Raw genomic sequence first — 13,930 nt, forward strand, 5'->3', positions numbered from 1 at the left:
AGACATCCGGGACTGTCACTTAGCTTCAGAGAGCCCCTTATCTCCTTCTTCTGCATCTCTGGTGGCTTGCATCTTAGCAAAAATCTCTTCCACTATCTCAGAAGGAGAAACTATGCCAGTAGAGATAACATCCCGGATGTTGTTCTAGATGTTGCCCGGGGTTCTGTAGATTGTTTAGTAAGAAGCAAAAGAAAGTTGTCCAAAACTCCTCCTTTTCCAAAATTCAGGTGAATTGAAATGGCAGGAGAGTGGTAAGGCACTGTTTTCTATAACTTTGAAAGCTGCTCACACAATCCCAGAGTTGTGCAGCTTCTGTCTTTGACTTTCGGAAGCTGTGGCTCTCTCTGTCTCCCTGAGGTTTGGAAGCGGCTTCTCTCCGCACAGAGCATTGTGTCGGTCATGGTGCGCTCCGGAGGGTGGCTTCCGCTGAAGGACACCCCGGACTGGCGCTTAGCTTCGGAGAGCTCCGTATCTCTGTCTTCTGCCTCTCTTGTCACCTGTATTTTAGGAAAATTCTTTTCCAGTATAACTTGCAAGGAGTAATTGTGCCAGTACAGAAAACATCTCCGGATCTTGGTCTAGAATTTCCACAGAGTGCTGCATGTTGTTTAGCAAGAAGGAATAGAAAATTGTTGGAAACTCCTTCCATTCGAATGTTACTGTGAATGGTAGTTTAAGGGCAGGAATTTTATAAGGTACTGTCCTGTCTCAGTTTGAAAGCTGTCGCAAGGACGAACTCCATCAGCACATCAAGCTTTCCCATATTATGTCCCTGATCTTTCATTTGCTGCACATTCAAGAATCAGCCCTCTTTCGTATTTAAGCTTCAGTCACTAATTTACTCTGTCCAGCACAGTACCACAATGGTCAGACCTTAATTACTGTCTGATGGGGTGGCGCCCCCGGCTGGGTTGGGTGGCAGTGCTGCCGCCTTGTGGGCAGAGCGCGGTACTGCAGCCCGCCACCGACAGGCTACCGAGAGGCCGCCCTCTTGGGAGTGGCACGTGGCGGACTTTGTTTGACATTCTCAAAAGGGCGGTCAAAAGGGCGGGAAAAATGGAGGACCCCCAGCGGTCTATCCGGAATGCCTGCACGGAACACCGACGCCGGCGCGGCCCCGACGAGATTTTCTGTGGCGTTTCAATTGCGGTGATGGCATTGCAGTTCGCCTGCAGGGTTCGGCGTCGCGGGAAATTGTTTCTAGGGCTCGAGGTGGGTGTCGGCATTTTGATCAGGCAGCTGTCAAAACGGCTACGCCTTGGGGTCTTTCCTGGGGCGCTGGGGGCGTGTCCGGGGCGGGGCGCCGTGTCGACGAGGTGACGTCATTAGGCGGCACTCTGCCTGCAGTGCGCCGGTGCAGGCGGCAGGGGGCGCTGTAAAAATAGAGTATAAAGTATAAACCATATAGCAGAAGAAATAAAAGCTCTATGTCACCTGCAGCTGTAGAAAATTTCAGGCTCCCATGAAGGAAATAGTTTTCCGAAAATCATTACCGTTTTGGGGTTTTTCGCACTCCCATGTAGCCTGAACGTTTCTACTGCTGCTTTTTTATTCTAAAGCTAGAATGGAAAGCCAAGATTAGAAATACAGGGAAAGGAAGAAAGAGAGAAAGAGAGAGAGAGAAAGAAAGAGAGAGAGAAAGAAAAGAAGGAAGAGAAAGGAAGAAAGAAAAGTGAAAAAGGAAAAGGGTGAGAGTGAAAAAGGAAGAGTGAGAGTGGAAAAGGGGGTGAAAAACAGAGTGAAAAAAAGAGTTGGAGTGGAAAAGAAAGGACATTCGGGAGGGGCGGTGCTGCCTAAGGTCCTCCCTCGCCCAGGAGCGAAGGAGCTGTTTGATCCCCTGGCGGGACCGCAGCTCCCGGCGGCGGAAAACGGAGCGGTGGCTGTCAGCCCGAGACTAAAACTCCCGGCAGGCCCTGCGGCCGTAAAGCGCGGCGTCTGACGCAACGGCCGACGCGCCATATGAATGGCTGGCGGGCCGAGGCGGCCGCGCACCGGCGGAGGGGGTTGTGCGCGGGGAGCTCCCGGTGCCTCTCCCGCGCGGGACGGAGCCGCAGCAGCCACGCTGGAGGGGCGAAGCCTCAGTCCGGCCGCCCGCACGGAGCTGAGCAGCGCGGAAGGGGCGTCCGCCCGGTGCCTCGGCCTCGCTCAGCGGTACCGGTGGCGGGGGCTCAGCTCGGGTGGGGCGCGCTGCCGCCCGCCGATGGCGGAGCGCGAGGCGGTGCTTTGCTGCCGCGGGCCGGGAGCTGCAGGAGCCGCCCCAGGCGAGCGGCGCTGGGCGCTGCCGCGGTCACTGTGGGGCGGCTGCCTTCGGGCTGGCGGAGGCGCGGGAGCCGCCGAGCTGCAGCCGTCTCCCTCGGGCTGCTGCCGCTGCTGCGGGCGGGGGCGGACGAGCGGCTGCGGAGGCGGCTCCGCAGCGTGTTCAGCCTTGCGAGCAGAGAGCGCTCGATATCGCTGGAATGGCACGGCTGCTGACTGCCTTAGTGCTCGTGGCTCTTTCTTCCACGCAAACAGATGGAGCGGCGCTGAGCAGTAAAACACAGCGATGGCCAGGAGAATGGCGAGCGCAAGAAGCACACGGGCTGGATCCTTCTGATGGCACAGGTGCGATCTGCAAACTCACCCCCTTGTGCCCCTACCTTCCCGACCCCCAGGGGAAATGCTCTCCAGCCTCGAGCTTCTGAAAGACAAAACTTGTGATTTGACACTAGGGTCCAGAAAAGGTTTCCGTTTAGATTAGCAAATGCCTCAATTGTTCTTGGTTACATCCTAGGATCGGTTTTAGGCAGTGACTTTATACTGCTTGTCGGATTTTCTTGTGCAATGGTAAGAAAACAGGCAGGTCTGATACTGGTTTCGCTTATTTTCTACTTCATGTTCCATGAGCTGCTTTTATCCAAGCAATTGTTTTAAAGTTCTACTGTAGGCATTTATGGTTCACTTTTTTTTTCTTTGCAGCACCCATGACTTTTTTTTTTTTCCCCTAAATCGGCAGTAAATATAGCTGAGTAAAATTACCTTGGTTTTCTTCCTTCTTTTTTTAACTGAAATGTTTTTATTGATAATCCTATTTGAATATGCAGAAAAAGTGGGTATGTTCTGTAATATATCCTAGCTTTTCTTGTTTACAGGGTACTCAGAAAATCTGTCTCCCTTAGAGTCCCACAAAACCATTCTCAGTGCAATCTCTGTTAAGGTATGTATTTACAAATAACCCATCAGTTTAGATATTTGCCTGTCTACCTTTTCCTGTAATTCAGAGCTTGCGTTCTGTGGTTTTTATGATAAATCTATAAAACATGTAAAAATGGTTTTGCAAGTCTTAATCGTTGAAGGCAGCAAGAAGTGGTTTTAAAGCCTGTTCTTGACCAGACAAAGGGAAAAAGTGTGAATTTGATGCTGAACTTGTCATTTCTCATTTGACTTCCCTTGAATTGTTTAGGAAGAGAGAGAACTAGAAAAAGAGAGAAATAGAATTGGTTCTTGAGCCCTCCTAAAATGCTCCCTGTGATTCTGTGTGGAGCCAAAGTGAAGGGTGATGGAACAGAGCCCTGTGCTTTAGAAGGAAATTAATTTAAACCTGATCTCCACACAGAGTCTCCCTAACTTCTGTTTTTAAAATGCAAACTAAGTTTAGGAAGTGTTGGAAGTTAGTATTTTGGGAAAGAAATGGCAGTTGCACAAACCATTCCATTTACCAGAGGCTCTCGGAACAATTCATTTTGTAAGCGCTGTAACTGCAATCGGTTGGTGGTTCGGGGTTGAAATGTGCACTTGCCCTCCTACAAAGCACTCGTTCATTTGCATTTCAGTGCTATGAGTCTTGATAAATTGGAGAAGAGCCCAAGAGACATTTTTCATCCTGAGATACAAAAGGTAGGAAGTGACTTTTTTTTTGTTTGGTTCTTTTTCTTTATTATTTTCTGGAAATAGAAGTAATTAAGTATAGATACTACTGGTTTGTCTCTTCCAGTAGCAGATAATAATCATAATAATCATAATAATGTAATACTACTTAAACTGTATTTATCCATTGAACTGGCCATTTCAAATCCAAACTTCTAAACACAAATAAAACCATCATCCTTGTAGAATCTTTAATAGGAGGGGGCTAAAGATACTGGTTTTGTTGACAGCATTTATTGGTTCTGGAAGAGCAAGAGGTAAGTATAACCCTAATTACTTCTAGCTCACAGACCCGTCCGGTGAATACAGCTTTGTATTTTGATGGGCTTATGATGACTTGGAAATCAATTGCTCACTACAGTAAAAATAAGTAATGTTTTTTTGAACATGACAGCAAAAATAACTTTAAGCACCAACTTAACAATAATAGAGCAACAACTTAAGTTAATGATTTGATGCTATACTATCAAAGTTTAAAGGTAAATTGTTATGTATTGGGAGATGGTGTAAAATGTACATTCTAATGCGTAGGATGTATACAAAGATACGTACATACGTGAAAGTCCTTGGAGGAAACAAATTCTTACGTGATCTCTTTAACTGTTTATCATACAATATCTGGTTTTATTTTCCAGGGATCGGTGAATTTTAAATTTGGAGTCCTCTATGCTAAGGATGGTCAGCTTACAGGTGATGAAATGTTCAGTAATGGTGAGTTTTCCACCTTCTCCTTAATTGTTTTGCTCATCTGAAAAAAAAACAAAAGCAATATTAAAAAAAAAAAAAGTAGGTTTATTATTTGTTACCCTGTTACGTCTGTTTCCTCAGTATTTGCTGGAGCTCTGCTTACCCAAGCTTTGGGTAAAACAAGCTTTGGGTTCCCTCTGTCCCACTGGGTGTTGCTCAATTTGGTTGCATCTGGTGAAATTCACCCTGAGACCTTACAGAACCAGCTCAAACTACGTGAGAGCCATTCGCAGCTCTCTCAAGACACCCGGAGAATGGGTGACGTTTCTGAGCATCTGGCAAGTGTACTTCTATCAAAACTCAGCCTGTGAAATTTCTGGGGAAAACCCTTCTGTATCCTGAAGGGTTCCTCAAACTCTGTTGAGGATCCAGTTAGCAGTTGCTCACCTGGATGGTTCCAGCTCCTAAAGTTAACACTTGTACTCTTGCCCTGTAGTTTATATCTATTGTAGTTTTGTTATTTTGCAAGATTTTATGTCTTTGGAAAATAACGTGCATTTCACTCTTTGGAACCTCTCGGATCATTCTTTGGTGCAGCACCACCTAATGGGACACTTGGCTGCTGTGCTGAAGGGCTTGGTTACTAGAATTGTAAATCCTGGAGAGTTTGTAAGTCTTCTGTCCCCAGGGAGGTATCACGCTTTGTTCACTGTTGCTCTGTTTGTCAGGTGCTGCTTCTCATCGGAAGTATTAACTTCAAACTGCCCTGTTCTTTTTTTAACTTTTTTTCCTGGTTCTCTCCGTAGGGCAGGGAAAGACTCTCGTATCCTGGTCGTCAGACTCAGCGCTGTCCGAGAAGATACAGAGACTGTAAAAATCATAAGAAGCAAATATGACTGCAGAGGAAACAAACTGGAGAGAACAAAAGGTGATATTGTTATCCTTACCCTGTATTAGAAACATCCACTGTGCTTTGATGCTGGTGGCTGCCAGGGGCTCGTTAGGTCTTTTTAGGCAGGTGTAGGTGTTCACTTGTAGGTTATATTTTTTGGCAAAGGACCATGAGAGAAGTTTATTTATACATCAAAATAAACCTTCATCTTATCTGAACATAACCTGTCATCACATTTCTGACATTAAGGACTCCTGTATAAATACTTGGGGAGGTTTTCTTTGTCATTTCTGAATGGTTCCATTTTGGTTCCATCTACCTGCCGGATACTTGAACAAGTCTGAGGTAGTTTAATTGCATACTGCTTCCTTGAAATTCTGTTGGTCTCTGATTGGAACCCTTCTTGTACTGCTTAATGAAAGACTTCTGATGGTGTTTTCTTGCCTGTTTGTGTTTAAGGTCGTGCTCTGATGCATTTACAGAAACCATGGCAGGAGAGAGTCAGCTGCTGGAGAAGAGGAGACAGTATTATCACTGTGCAGCATAGAACTGTGCTACAGTTGTCATCAGCTGTGTCTGCACTGAAAGTAGCCACCTTCACTTGTAGGTAGCTACTTTGTGCTTTAGGACACTCTGAGGTATTTATTCCTTTTGGGATCCACGATGAGAATTCCCAAGAGAGATAGTAATAAGGTATGAGATTGGAAAAAAGCCTCTGTCCTTGGAATGTTGTTGTTGTCGTCAAAAGTTAATTTTTCCTTCTTTCTTAGCCAGTAGTCAGCTTTTTGCTTTATTTTTTGTGGTATCAGTATTTGATTGTTTAAAAAATTGCTTCAAAATAACTGCAGTGGCTGGCCACCAGGACCTTGTTCAGATTTGCCTATTTGCTTGTAGCTAAAACGTTGCCATATTGTTTATCATTCTATTTAAGAAACTGCTGCCCAGTCAACTAAGAACTGAACATCTATCTGTCTAGGACATGGGGAGAGGATTTAGGTCATGTCTTTGTTTCCAGAAAAAAGTTCCAGTGAAGTTTCTAACTAGAGGAAAAGGGGGGTGAAGACTCGGGGCTCTGATGCTGTTGGGGGCACCCCGAGGTGCCCAGGAGAGGGAGCCCCACTGTGGTGCAGGAGCAGGTATGTTATCATGTACTAGAGAACAAATTATAAATAGAAATATGAAAATTTTAAATATAAAAATATTTTTTTAATCGTTAAATAAAGCGGGTTTTTTTACTTGTCAATAGGCAGGGTTTTGATTGTAAAAATTATAAATACAAAGAATATGAAGGTAGAAATCTAAGTCTAGAAATATATCATAAATACATACAGATAAAGTTTAAAACTAGAAGAAAAAATCAGTTGCAGCAGTAGATATGATACATAATATCAATAATAATTTAAATACATGTCTAGAATTTTATAGATATTATATATGATTATTAATAGATTGCATCAAAAGAAACTATAAATATAAATGTGAATATAACTATACAAAGTATAAAATATTTCGATATAATTTAAAAGAAGGTGTTTTCTTGTATTTATTTGGTTAGAGATGGGGTTTTTATTTGGATTAATAGAAGTATTCTAGAAATATAAATCTAACTATAGAAAGATACAATCAGTAGAGAAAGATATTTCTAAAAACACAACCGAACGACGCCGCCTTCGGGGGAATCGCACGAGCTCGGCCGAAGCAAGGCGAGAGCGGCCGAACCTGACGGCCTCGAGCGAACCGAGGCGAGGCTTCCGAGGCTGCCTGAAGCGAAGCGAGCCTGCTGCTCTCGTGCGCGCTAATTAGCGCCAGTGCGGTCACAGCCTAATGAGCTCCTGCCCGAGCCCGCGCTCCCGGTCGTGTCCGCGCGATGGCCGGGCCGCCCGCGGGACGCAGCAGCGGGAGAGCCCCGAGCCGGGCGAGCTGAACGTGAGGCGGCGGCGCTTGCCCGCCGTCAGGGAGCCGAGCCGAGGCGAGCGGAGCCGAGGCGCGCCGAAGGCACAGAGCGGCTGGGAGTTGGGCCGAAGCGAGCCGAGCTCGGCCGAAGAGGCGAATGCAGGCGACAAGAGCCGAGTTTAGGCGACAATAGCTGAGTTTAGCCGAAGAGCCGACTCAAGCCGAGTGTGTCCGGAGCGAGCCGAGCTCCGCCGAGCGCAGCATCCCGGGCAGGGTGAGGCGCCGGGCCGGGCTCGGGGTGCAGCCGGGGCTCTGGGAGGCTTCCCCGCCTGTCCCTCTCTCTAGCCCTCCTTCCTTCTCCCCGTATTCGCCTTCTCTCGCTCCCTTTCCCCCATTCCCTCTCCCCCCACAAACCAGGCTCCTTCCTGTCCTGTCCCTAGCCCGCTACTCCCTTCTGTTCCCCCTCTCTCCTTCCTCTGCCCAGCCTCCCTGTACCCCCGTCCCGGGCTTTCCCTTCCCGTCCCGCTTTCCTCCACAGCCCGACCTCCCTCGCCGCCCTTTCTCATGCCCTGCTCTCGCTCCTCTCTTCCCGTGCCCCCTTTCCTTCTTTGCCCCGCAGCCGCGGAGCTCGGGGTGCCGGAGAATAAAGCCCCGAGGGCCGGAGCCCGGCGCCCCTCGGCCCTTGCAAGAGTCCCCGCGCGGGGCCGGAGGCTCTCGGCGGATCCCCCCGTGCCGCTCAAGCACCCCGGCCGACAGCGCCGGAGCTGCGGCTTTGCCGGCATCGCGCTGAGAGCGGCCCCCGCTCTGTGCCGTGCCGTCCCCGCCGTCTGTGCCGCTCCCTCTCTCGCTGCCCCTGGCCCGTGACAGCGAGGCTGGGCAGGAACCTCAACCCTTCTGGGGGCTGCCCCCCCTTTCTTGTTGCAGCAGAATCCCTTGCTGGGGTCATGCACGTGTGGGAAGGGCTTGGGGGAAGCGCTGCGCTGCTGTCCAGGGCAGTCGGATTCGTTCTGAGCCTTCTTTGGGGGTCAGGAAAAGGGGGGGGGGTGAAGACTCGGGGCTCTGATGCCGTTGGAGGCACACCAAGGTGCCCAGGAGAGGGAGCCCCACTGCGGTGCAGGAGCAGGTGGGTGGCGGGCGAGGGGGGGGGGGGTCACGCTGGGTGCCGTCCCCCAGAGGGACCCAAACCTGCCACCAAATGCACAGGGAGGGGTGAGTGGGTGTAGGATGCTAAAACCTGGCAAGGTATTCGGTTTTCTAGGTATTGCTAAAGAATAGCAATTTGTCTCTAAACTCAGCTGGGGAGAAACCCTCTCTATGCACTCATTTGTTTACAGGAATGTAGAAAGCTCCGACTGGAGATGGGTAGTAGTTCTGAAGATATTGCCGTGAGGTTTTGATCTAGGAACGCACCGAGCTGTGCCCTGGAACCCTCAGAACAGCCGCAGGGGCTGAAGGCGATAGAAAGGGCTCTCTGTCACCTTTTGCCTCCGTTCTCTGCCAGTGCCCAAATCGTGTCGCAGTCCCGGAAGAGGCGCTTGTCATCCAGAGAGCCAAAAGGAAGACGTGTAAAATCCCAGCTCTGCCTTGTGTTTCGTGTGGGTTTTTTACTACGTATTGATGTCATTCCAGAGAGCAAGGAAAGAAGAAATGTGACCGGGTCCCACTATTACTGTGTGAAGGCTTTTTTGAACGGCTGCTGTATTTATATTGTCTTTTTCCACTCCAAGCTTGACTTTTGCCCTCGTTTTTCGAGCTCTGCTGCATTGGGTGTCCCAAGGAGGGCGGGGTTCCTCAGCAGGGCTCTTAGGAGGTGGCGCTGATTCTGCTTTTTCTGAAGGCGTCTCAAAGCGTGCTACCAGAATGACAGTTTTGTGCACTGGAAAGCTTTCCCTCAATGCCATCAGCGCACGTACGTGTCTGAATTGTGGAAGCAGACGGACTAAGAAAAGCCAGCACCCGTAGCAGATTTCTGTTGGCTCTGTGTCTGTGAGAAGCGGGCTGTGTGCTGGACGGGGAGAGGCGCTGTTGGAGAGTGGCATCAGCGCCAGGTGTGAGCTGTGAGGATGATGAGGGGCCGGCTCCTGCCGGGGGGGGGCGGGGGGGGCGAGGCTGTTTTAGGGGGAGGCTTTGCCTCAGCTCCCTTTTGCATGGAGCTGCTGAGTAGAGGGGTTCATGAGGGGCTCCCGGGGCTGTCTCATGGAAGGACTGTGAGAGCTTCTCGCAGCGTCTGGGCGAACACCTGGATACGCGCTTGGATACGCGGAGCATCGCTTCAAGGAGGTGCCGAGGGACGAATCTTTATGCCGGGAAGCAGCAGCCGAACAGGTGAGCGCGTGTGGATTTGGAGCGGGGACTTTTGTCCTTTCCCTTTTCAATCTCATCTTGCTAGTCCCTCCCCGGTTCTCCAGGAACAAAAATGCAGCTTTTGAGGACAAAAGAAATTAAGGAGAGAGAAGCAGCTACTCTCCTAATATTGTCTGTGTTTGAACTGGGGGGGATCCACCTTAACTTGTGGTTTTAAGGGTGTTGATTGAAGGAAAACCTGTCTTTTCCAGGCTGTTAGGGGTATCCCAGGGGTGACAGGGAATCCCTGCGTTCCATTTGAACGGGAATGGGCAAAGTATTGTTGTCATATTATGGGTTTTGCTGGAATCCATAAAGTTAAAGGGTTTTGAGAAAATGGTAAAAAAGCAGGCCCCAAAAAGCTAGCAAAGACAGAGAAATGCCAAGATAGCAGAATGAGTTTTAGGCTGCAGCTTAGACATGAGAAATAGAACAATAAGCCTATGTGGTTTGTCCTTTTTGGTTGCAACAAATTTACTTAATGTATATTTTAGAAGGCTTACATGAATATGTTAGTTAGCCATTGTGTTAGAAAATATGCCGCTATTGTTTTAACCAAAGCTACGTGTGCTCCATGTAATTGGGTAGAAGTAATGTGAATATGCTTTTGCTCTATGTGTGATTGGCTGAAACTTGGGAAGATTTTGCTTTATGCTGTGTTGTAACATTATGTTTCTTTGGCATTCTGTTTAAATCAGTGAGCTGTTCACATCGAGTGTCTCCATTGTTAAGTGTTGAGACTGATGTTGAAATAAACCAGCTCAAGACACTGATTTTTGAGTGGCCCATCCTGTTCGAGTCTGTAAATAGTTGCCAGTGGCAGGTTTGATTTGAAGGCAGCCAGCCCATTTTCATCATCCTAAGGTTTAAATGGAGGGGACAGCGCTGGTGTCCCTCCTTTTCAAGGGTTTGAATTGAGGTCAAAATCCCCCTTTCCACATGGCTTGAAGGATTTCATTGGAGGAAAGCCCCTTCTTTTCTGCTCTCCTAGGGGATGAACTTGAAGGGGAGAACACATTTCTTTGCCCTTGTTGAAGCAAGGTGAGCCCCGCCCGCAGCGTCAGTTTCGGGGTTCAGTTGCAGGAAGCTGCACCTCTGGCAGCGTTTGCAGGGCTGCAATCAGGCTGTGCTGCTGCATTTGAGGGTGCTTCTTGTGCCCGTGGCCTGGCCTGGAACGTTCCCGCTCAGGAGCCCTCCTGGCACGGCCTGGGCAGTTGCCCAGGCACACGGGGAATTTGGCACAGCCTGGCTCTAGTGAATTTGTGATCAGTGGTGTGCGTGTGTCTGTGTGTGTGAGCATATCAGAGTTTTTGCTGTAACAAGCACAGCCTTTTGCAAGGCAGTAAAGTGAGTGTCAGTAGAAGCAATGCTTTAATTAGATTGTGCAAGAAGAGAACTAAAATAGACTGAGATTTTGTAAAATAGAGTTTAGATAGAAGAGATGAATGAATTTATGGGACTTCAGTGGGTAATATAGTAAGTTTAGACTGAGAACAACCCGCCATAGAGATTAAGTAATAAACGCCGAAGTGATAAACGGAATAGCCTGCAGGCAATTCCCGGGAGTTTTTGGTGCATTGAGAGGCTGGCACCTTATGTGCAAGAGTTTGTGAGAGGCACTAGTATTGCTGTACTGTGTCTTAAGTGTACATTAAAGGTTCCTGATGAAGCCAATTCAGAACCTGAGATCTTAAAGCTTATGTGTGAACAATCACATCTGATACCTGCCACCTGGAGATCTGTGTGTGAGGAAAAACTGAGAAAAGACACTGTGAGGCTTGGGGGGAAACAAGATAGCATAAGGAGAAGGAGATAATGAGAACTAACCAGAGCAAAGAGGTTCCTGAACCAGCCCCTTTTGGGAGGGGCTGACTGGGACAAGGCTGTCAGTAGGGGCAGCTCAGAAAATAAAAAGATTTATAATACCTCATTGCAGTTAAAGCTGTTTTAAAATGGAAAGGTAAATGGGATAAGGTCCCATATGCTGATGTGTTTTTTTTTGCTTTAAGAAATCACCCAGAATGGCAGACTAACTGTGGGGTCAGAGCTCCCTCTGACCTACTGGTGTAGCTCTTGAACGAAAAAAAAGAAAAAAAGCAAAGAGAGCAAAGAGAAGGCAAATCAAACATGTTGTTCAGTATGCAGCATAAGGTAGCAATGTATGAAGTCAGACAAAGATTATCATGCTGAAATGCAAAGCGATTACAGTTCGCAAAATGAGTACATATGATTTGTTGAAGGCTCCTCCTGAGGTAAGGGAGGAAGGATAAGGATGACCTCCCCAAAAGGGAAGAGGACTCAGGCTCCAAAGGTATACCCATTCTCACCCATCCCCCTCCTGGCAGTCCAATTTCATCCAGAACTAGGAGGTAACAGACCCCTCTGCAAGAGGCAGTGAGATCAGAAGAAAGAAAAGGGTGGAATTTTAGTTGATACAGGGGCCATATATTCAGTTTTAAATAAAGCTTTAGTACCTGTGGAGAATGTTTATGTTGTAGTGTGGGGAACAACTGGCCAGTCTGAGAAGGCATACTTTTGCTAAACCTTTAAAGTAACGTGTACTTAGAAGCTTTTGTATATGCTCAATTTGCTAAACAATCTCAAATGAGTAGGTTACTCTGGAGGCAAATGATATAAAGATGTTAGGCTTAACATTAACAGCCATTGAAATTAAGAAAGACATTAGGAAAGATATTAGAATAAGTAAATAAGTATTTTTGGGGGTATGGTCCTCTGCTGTACCAGGGAGAGTGAAAAATGCCCCCCCATGGTAATCAGGCTTAAGGAAGGAACACAACCAGTAACAATTAAGCAGTACCCCCTCAAAAGAAGATAGGAAAGAAATCAGCCCAATAATTGATAGTACTGGACTGAGGGCTGTCAATAAGATAACAAAGAATTTATACCCTGTGGTAGCAAATCCATATACTTTACTAACTTGTTTAACACCTGAGCTAACCTGGCTTACTGTTTTAGACCTGAGAGATGCCTTCTTTTGCCTCCCCATCCACGAAGCCAGCCAGAAAATTTTTGCATTCGAGTGAGAAAGCCCTAGAAGCAGTGCAAAACACAGCTCACATGGTCCATGTGCCTGAAGGCTTCAAAAATTCCCCCACTCCGATTGGAGAACAACTCGCAAAGATCCAGAGTCCTGGTAAGCTCCACAAGAAGAAGGGAGGCTGTTGCAGTACACGGATGATCTTCTAGTAGCCACTCGGACGAAGGAAGCACGTGTGGCCTAGACAGTAAGCCTTTCAAATTTCCTAGGACTCCAAGGATACAGAGTATCAAAGGAAAAGGCACAGGTAGAGAAACAGACAGTAATCTACCTGGGGTACGGAGCGAGTGCCGAGCAGCGGACTTTAGGGCAGGGAAGCCATAAGCCAAACCCCAAAAGCCCAGACAACGAAGGAACTCCGAACCTTCTTAGGCACAGCAAGGTAGTGCCAGCTGTGAGTCTATAATTATAGACCGCTCGTCAGACTCCTCTATGCTCTTATTGCCAATGGAAACAGAGATCTCCAGTGTACAAAAGAAGCCACACGGGCCTTTCACCAGCTAAAGAGTGCCCTCATGTCAGCTGCAGCTTTGAGACTTCCAGATGTAAGTACACCATTCTTTCTATTTTCCCATGAAAGATAAGGAATTGCCCTGGGAATACTGGCTCAGGACTTGGGTCCATACCAGAGGGCAGTTGCTTACTTCTCTAAGCAACTAGATGCAACAGCAAAGGGATGGCCAGGTTGCCTCAGGCCGTAGCAGCAGTCGTGCTGAGTATTCAAGAGGCACGCAAGTTTACCCTGGGACAAAAATGACCGCGCTAGTGTCCCACACGGTGTCTGCAGTACTGGCAGTAAAGGGCAGCCACTGGTTCTCACCACAGAAGTTCCTGAAATACCAGGCCATCATGGTAGAGCAAGGTGATGTAGAGATAGTAGTGACTGATATTGTCAACCCAGCTTCTTCTCTCAGTGGAATCGAGGAGAAGCAGTACAGCACGATTGCCTAGAGACCACTGAAGCTACTTTCTCCAGCAACTCAGACTTGAAAGACGCTCCTCTGGACGATGCAGAGACCTAGTTCACTCACAGGAGCAGCTGCGTTGCCAGTGGAAAGCTACATGCTAAGTACACGGTGACTACCTGCAGAGAGGTAATAAAGTAATAGAGTCTGGACCCTTACCGACAAGTGCCTCTGCACAGAAGGGCGAGA

General features: G+C 47.9%; 1 long non-coding RNA gene across 1 annotated transcript; it reads left to right on the forward strand.

Moving 5' to 3' along the window:
• The first annotated feature begins 1,056 nt into the window (after positions 1-1,056).
• Positions 1,057-6,628, forward strand: LOC129133609 (uncharacterized). The gene is made up of 6 exons (XR_008536018.2): positions 1,057-1,212; positions 3,129-3,193; positions 3,810-3,873; positions 4,539-4,614; positions 5,397-5,518; positions 5,942-6,628. It is a non-coding gene; the product is annotated as an uncharacterized LOC129133609 (long non-coding RNA).
• The last annotated feature ends 7,302 nt before the right edge of the window (positions 6,629-13,930 follow it).

The sequence above is a fragment of the Agelaius phoeniceus genome, chromosome W, assembly GCF_051311805.1.
Source record: "Agelaius phoeniceus isolate bAgePho1 chromosome W, bAgePho1.hap1, whole genome shotgun sequence".
Classification (NCBI taxonomy): domain Eukaryota; kingdom Metazoa; phylum Chordata; class Aves; order Passeriformes; family Icteridae; genus Agelaius; species Agelaius phoeniceus.